Genomic DNA, 6,906 nt, shown 5'->3' with positions numbered 1-6,906 from the left:
TGGGCCCCACCTGGGTTGGAGAGTTCTTGGTCACACCGTTTCTAGGAGTGGTTTGTTTGGGGCCCGTGCTTTGAAGTGAGATCCTGCTCCTGCCCCAGGCTCTTGCTGGGCCAGTCCCTGTGTTGGGGCTCCCTTGGGAGTGGGCTGGCAGGTCTCTGCTGAGGTGGGGTCACGGGAACTTTTCTGCCTGGACTGGCCTGGAACCTCCCAAGTGTCTGGGATTACAGGCATGAGCCACCATGCTGGAGGTGGCTGGAACCCATCTGTCAGAGATCAGCAGCCTGGGATGGGCTCTGACTGTGGGTTGGAGCCTGCTGGGTCTGAAACTCCCATCATTCTTCTTTTATTCTCTAGGGAAGGGAGGGACCAAGCAGGGGCGCTGGCCTGGCCACGCTGGGGCTGCCCAGGGGCCACCACTGAAGAGGGTGGTGCGGTCTGACAGCCGGGCCGCTCACAGCTCTCAAGTCTGATGAGCCAGAGCTGGCCTGTGGGGGCGTCTCTCCCTCCCTGGACCTGGTCTGCAGAGTCCCCCCCCCCCCCCAGCCAGCTAGAGGAAGAAGCAGTGTTAAGTGGCCTCCACTGAGCATTAAGCAGAGTGCAGATGATGTGCAATAAGTGATGTGAATGGGAGCCCTGGGGGGGGGGTGAGGGGTGGGTCTCGTGCGGCCTGGCAGGCATGGGCCTGGGGCTGCGAGTGACCCCCCTTTATAGCAGCTTGGGGGTGCCCTGGGGAGACACTGGCTGCTGACGACTTGACCCAGTTAACCAGCCACTCCGCAGCCCGCAACCCCGCAGCCCGCTGCCGGCCCCTCTGTGCCTCGAGGGATCTTGGCACCACTGTTCCTGGAGGCCGCGTCCCCTCCCCTGCTGGCAGGGGTGACACCTGCGGCCGGCCGGAGGGCCTCTGCCCGAGCGGGCATCTGCAGGGGCGGGGGAGGAGGACAGCCCGCATGCGCACTGCCGTCTCAGCTCCAAAGAGGACGCCGTGGCCCGGGCCTGTGCGCCGGGGGGGCTGCCACTCCCTGAGAGGGGGTCCCCTTTCTCAGAAGGGATTCCGAGGAGGTCTTCCAGGCCCAGCCCCTCCCACGGCCCCGGAGGAGGGCCTGACCTCCGCCCGCGTGCGCTTTCCCACGGCCTCTCCGGTGCCTGGGAGCTCGGGCCCCCACTGGATTCCCAGGCGTCCACCCCCTGCCTTGCCGGCCAGATGTCACCACTGAGCAGCTCCCGGTCCCCAGAGACCGCCGGGCCCCAGGGGCCAGGCTGTGGGCCTGCCTCCCGGCAGGGCCCACCTGGGGCAGCGGGCACCCCCTCCCACGGATTCCCTCCAGGCACACAGCCCCTGCCTGCCCCCCACGGGACTCGGGGTCTATTCAAGTCATCCCCTTAAGCCCGGCCAGGCCCATGCCTGTAATGCTCGCTACGCAAGAAGCAGAGACCCAAGGGTCACAGATGGAAGCCAGCCCAGGTAGGAAAGTGCACGAAATTCGATCTCCAGTGAACCAACCCAAACGCACCACTGGAGGCATGGCTCCATTGTCTGAGCCGCAGCTGACAGCAAGAAAACTAAGTAAGTAAGAGCACAAGGCCTTGAGTTCAAGTCCTGGTAGTGGCACAAAACAATATCCCCCCTCCCCCCTCCACACCTTCAGGTCCAGCCCCTCCTCCCGAAGCCTCCACTGCCCCCACAGAGGCCTGACTCACCCCACATCTCCCGGACAACCATCGTCCACTCTGTCATCCAACAAGGAAGCCCCCAGCAGGGCAGGGCAGGGCAGGGCAGGCCTGTAACCCAGGATCTCAGGAGGCAGACTCGGAGCCCCTTGGGTCCCAGGCCAGCCTGGGCAAAGGTAGCAGGACCTGACTCGTAGTGTAACACTATGGAAACGAACATGAAGTTAAAGCTACAAACAGACCTAGCTTATAACCTCACGCCACGCTTGGGCATCTACCCAGGGCATCAACTAACCGAGAGGAGAGAGGTCTGCAGGCCCCTTTAAAAGATCATTTCATGGTTATTATTAAGGTGTTGTACAAGGAGTTACCATTTCACAATGCCATTTTGTGTTTACCATTAAGGATCTGTTCACAATAGTGGATGCAGGAATACGGCGCGCACCCACCACCGGACTTCTCCAGCCACAGAGAAAGACGAAGTGAGGTCATTTCCCCAGAGAGCCAGATACCATGTGCTTTTGCTCATCTGTGGAATCCAGTAGAGATGGTGATGATGGTGATGATGGTGGTGGTGGTGGTGATGGTAGTGTTAGCATCTGATGTAAAGGGAGACTGTCTGGGGCAGGAGTCTGTGGGAGGGAAAAGGCCGCCGAGAGGTGACAGTACAGAAGTACCTTCTGGATCTATGCGTGCACAGAGCATAATGAAACCACCAAACACTGACACAGTCTGGGTGGGGGTGTATGGAAATGCAGTGGAGGGGCGTGCTTGCTCAGGGCACACCGTGGCCACCTGTGGAGTTATTACCGTGAACCCTCTTGTACATAAAATTTAGAAATACAAAGAAAGGCTGGGGCATGGGTCAAGTGGAAGACACTTGCTAGCCTGTATAAGGCACTGGCTTCGACAGATGGAAAAGAAAGAGAAAGAAAGAAGAAAGAGGAAAGAAAATGCAGGATTGCCCAGTTCGATTTGAATTCCTGATGCTAACAAGATTTTAGTGTAAGCATGCCCCAAATAAAGCATCGATACAGTTACACTAAGAGGCATTGTGATTTCAAGTTAGCTGAGCTCCGTGTGTTTGTTAAACCTGACAACCTCGCCCGTCCCAAAGCCCCGTGCGTGGATTGTCCTGCCTGTCCGCGGTGGGAGAGTCAGGAGGCCCCACGGGGTGCCCTGGCCTTTCCGTGTCTAGCCCTGGCCCGAGGACGGGCGGTAGGGAGAAGCCGGGAGGGTCACCTCCAGCGTGGAAGGGGGCAGGGAGCCGTGGCCAGCTCAGGGTGCCCCAGCCTCCAGCCCAGCGCTGACCACAGGCGGGCGGGGAGGGGGGGAGGGTGGACCGCAGATGCCCAGACCACAGCACACACCCCGGGATCCTGCTGGCTGGACTCCTGAGCCCCCCACCTCCAAAACGACCTCTTTGTCAAGGAAAAGCTCTGCCCTTAAAAACAAAACAGCCAACGGCAGATCCAAAATTTCCAGAGGCCTGGAGGATTTTTTTACATGCATCTGAACACTCTGTACAGTTTAATTAAACAATTTTAATGCCAATTTCTGAGTCGTCCCGTGCTCCGTCTGCCCCCCTCCCCTCACGAGGAGGGCGCACGCGCTCCCGCGGCTCACAGGGCCCTCCATCTAAGATCCACTCTGTCTGCTTCTCACTTCCGTTCCCGACAGTGAGTGCGTCATGTGGAGGTGGGCCGTCGGCGGGCGCAGCGGGGCCCCGGGGGCCCCCCCTCCCTTACCCGACACCGATGACGGACCGACTCCCAGGTGTGCCACAGCGCCCCACATCTGTACCACAGCACCCCAAGTGTGCCAAGGGCTCCGCGGCCACAGGCTGCAGAGCACACCGAGCTCCGGCCTCAGGACGGCGCCCAGCAGCTCCTCCAGACCAGACACAGCAGCAGCAGCAGCAGCAGCAGCAGCAGCAGCAGGTTTGGGAGGAGTGTCTCCCAAGAGCTCAGGGTAGAAAATGCCCTCCAGGTTGCCTGGCCGCCCCCCTCAAACTGTGACTGGGCCACTGGATGCCCGATGACTACAGATCGTCGGACTGTAGGTGCCTTTGTACAAAAACGGAAGCAAAACCACCACTGGGCTTTCTCTCCTGCAGAATTCTGGAAGCCCTTGAATTTGGAAGGGCACACAGCTGCCCCTGGGCATGACCGGGCCCTGCAGGAAGCCAGGCCTCCCCTGGTGGCCTCCACCTTCCCGATGCCCTCCGGCTCACCTGGGGGCTTTGCGTGGGCCCTGCGGCTGGACAGTAGCTTCCTGCTACTCTGGTCCTCAGAGGTCGACCTAGGCCTCTGAGACACCATCCCTTCCCTTCCACGTGCGGCCTGTGTTCCTCACTGGAACGGAGCGCCCAGAGGCCGGGCGGGGCTCACAGTGGTCACTGCAGCTGCCCGTAGCGGCTTGCTGTCGGCTCCTCACGTGTGTCCAGCAGCCGCCAACAACCCTCACCTTAACTATTTTATTTTGTTTTTCCTGTGCCAATACTGAGCTAGAACTCAGGGCATCAGCTGTTTTACTCAACTGGAGCTCTACCACTTGAGCCACACCTGCACGTCCAGCTTTCTGGTGGTTCACTGGAGATAAGCACGTTTCCTGCTAGGATTGGCTTGGAACTGGGGTCCTCGGATCTCTGTCTCCTGCATAGCTCGGATTTCGGGGTGACGGGAATGAGCCACCTGTGCCTGGCTTCACCTTAACTTTTACTGAGATGTGAGGAAAGGCTCGGGCGGGCTGCAGATCACCAGAATCCCAACCTATCTGAGCCCGTGCAAGAGGTGTCCCCGACTTGGGCCCCTCCTGGCCCCTCTCAGTAGCAGGGCCTCTAATTGCTCTTTGAGGGCCTTAATTACAGCCACAGTCAGCCACCACTAAGGAGGAGCATTAACACAGAGTAAATGTTTTCCTTTTCTTGAAAAGTTCACATATACAAGCGGAGGAGCGGCGGGGCAGCCAGACAGCTCTGCCAGGTTGGGCCCCCCTCTCCTCCCCTCCCCGCCTCCCCCGGCCTTCCCCTGCCCCTGCCCCCGGCCTTCCCCTGCCCCTGCCCCTGCCCCTGGTCCCCCGGCCTTCCCCTGCCCCTGCCCCTGCCCCTGCCCCTGCCCCTGGTCCACCGCCTCCCCCGGCCTTCCCCCTGCCCCTGCCCCAGGTCCACTGCCTTCCCCAGCCTTCCCCTGCCCCTGCCCCTGGTCCCCCGGCCTTCCCTTGCCCCTGCCCCTGCCCCTGCCCCTGCCCCTGCCCCTGCCCCTGGTCCACCGCCTCCCCCGGCCTTCCCCAGCCCCTGCCCCTGCCCCTGGTCCCCAGGCCTCTCCCTGCCCCTACCCCTGCCCCTGCCCCTGCCCCTGCCCCTGCCCCTGGTCCCCAGGCCATCCCCTGCCCCTGCCCCTGCCCCTGCCCCTGCCCCTGCCCCTGGTCCCCAGGCCTCTCCCTGCCCCTGGTCCCCAGGCCATCCCCTGCCCCTGCCCCTGCCCCTGCCCCTGCCCCTGCCCCTGCCCCTGGTCCCCAGGCCTCTCCCTGCCCCTGCCCCTGGTCCCCAGGCCTCTCCCTGCCCCTGCCCCTGGTCCCCAGGCCATCCCCTGCCCCTTCCCCTGCCCCTGCCCCTGGTCCCCAGGCCATCTCCTGCCCCTTCCCCTGCCCCTGCCCCTGGTCCCCAGGCCATCTCCTGCCCCTGCCCCTGCCCCTGCCCCTGGTCCCCAGGCCATCCCCTGCCCCTGCCCCTGCCCCTGGTCCCCAGGCCTCCCCTGCACTGTGGTCCTGGGAGGCAGGGCTATGCCCTCTGAGACCAGCTCCCACAGCACCTGCTGCCCTCACCCTGGGCTGGAGGCCGCGGCAGTCCCTCAGGGCCTGTGCACCCCCTTCCTGCCCCTGGGCACTGGTGCACCCCGGAAATGTGTGTGCACGTGTGTGTACATGGGTGTGTGCATGTGTGCACCTGTGTGTCCTCTCAACGCCCCAGCCTGGAGGAGGCTGAGGTAGAAACCCCGTACCCGCTGGGGTTTTGGAGAAAACCAAAAACACTGCAGAACAGAACCCGCCAACTCCGGGACAGGAAGGTGGCTCCCGGAGCCAGCGTGGGGCCTGCTGCCCCGCGGCCCTTCCAGAGGCCGCAGCCCGGGGTGCTACATCACGGGGAGCCGTCCCGGGCCTGGCGGTCATGGGGTGTCTGGGGGGCCAGCCCTGGGGTGGTGGGTCACGGGGAGCTGGTCCTGGGCTTGGAGGTCATGGGGTGTCTGGAAGGATCCGTGCGAATCCAGGGGAAGACGCCGGCGGCCTCGGTCCCCGCGCAGCAGGGCAACTTTTGAAGCTGTGCAGGGTGTGGGCTTTGCCCATAGGCTGCGGGCTGTGTGGGGTGCGGGCTGTGTGGGGTGCGGGCTGTGCGGGGTGCGGGCCGTGCGGGGTGCGGGCTGTATAAGGTGCGGGCTATGCGGGGTGCGGGCTGTATAAGGTGCGGGCTGTGTGGGGTGCGGGCTGTGCGGGGTGCGGGCTGTATAAGGTGCGGGCTGTGTGGGGTGCGGGCTGTGCGGGGTGCGGGCTGTATAAGGTGCTGGCTGTGTGGGGTGCGGGCTGTATAAGGTGCTGGCTGTGTGGGGTGCGGGCCGTGTGGGGTGCGGGCTGTATAAGGTGCGGGCTGTGTGGGGTGCGGGCCGTGTGGGGTGCGGGCTGTATAAGGTGCGGGCTGTGCGGAGTGCGGGCTGTATTGGGTGCAGGCCGTGCGGGGTGCGGGCCGTGCGGGGTGCGGGCTGTGTGGGGTGCGGGCCGTGCGGGGTGCGGGCTGTATAAGGTGCGGGCCGTGTGGGGTGCGGGCTGTGCGGGCTGTATTGCGTGCGGGCTGTATAAGGTGCGGGCTGTGCGGGGTGCGGGCTGTATTGGGTGCGGGCTGTGCGGGCTGTATTGGGTGCGGGCTGCGGGCTGTATTGGGTGCGGGCTGTGCGGGGTGCGGGCTGTATTGGGTGCGGGCTGTGCGGGGTGCGGGCTGTATTGGGTGCGGGCTGTGCGGGGTGTGGGCCGTGCGGGGTGCGGGCCGTGCGGGGTGCAGGCTGTGCGGGCTGTATTGGGTGCGGGCTGTATAAGGTGCGGGCCGTGTGGGGTGCGGGCTGTATTGGGTGCGGGCTGTATTGGGTGCGGGCCGTGCGGGGTGCGGGCTGTATTGGGTGCGGGCCGTGCGGGGTGCGGGCCGTGCGGGGTGCGGGCTGTACCGCGCAGGCGGGGCGCGCGGGGGCG

This window comes from Dipodomys spectabilis, unplaced genomic scaffold (genome assembly GCF_019054845.1).
Source record: "Dipodomys spectabilis isolate Male_0828 unplaced genomic scaffold, ASM1905484v1 ptg000231l, whole genome shotgun sequence".
Taxonomy (NCBI): Eukaryota; Metazoa; Chordata; class Mammalia; order Rodentia; family Heteromyidae; genus Dipodomys; species Dipodomys spectabilis.
The sequence above is the reverse complement of the archived record's forward strand: the minus strand, read 5'-3'. Positions refer to the sequence as shown.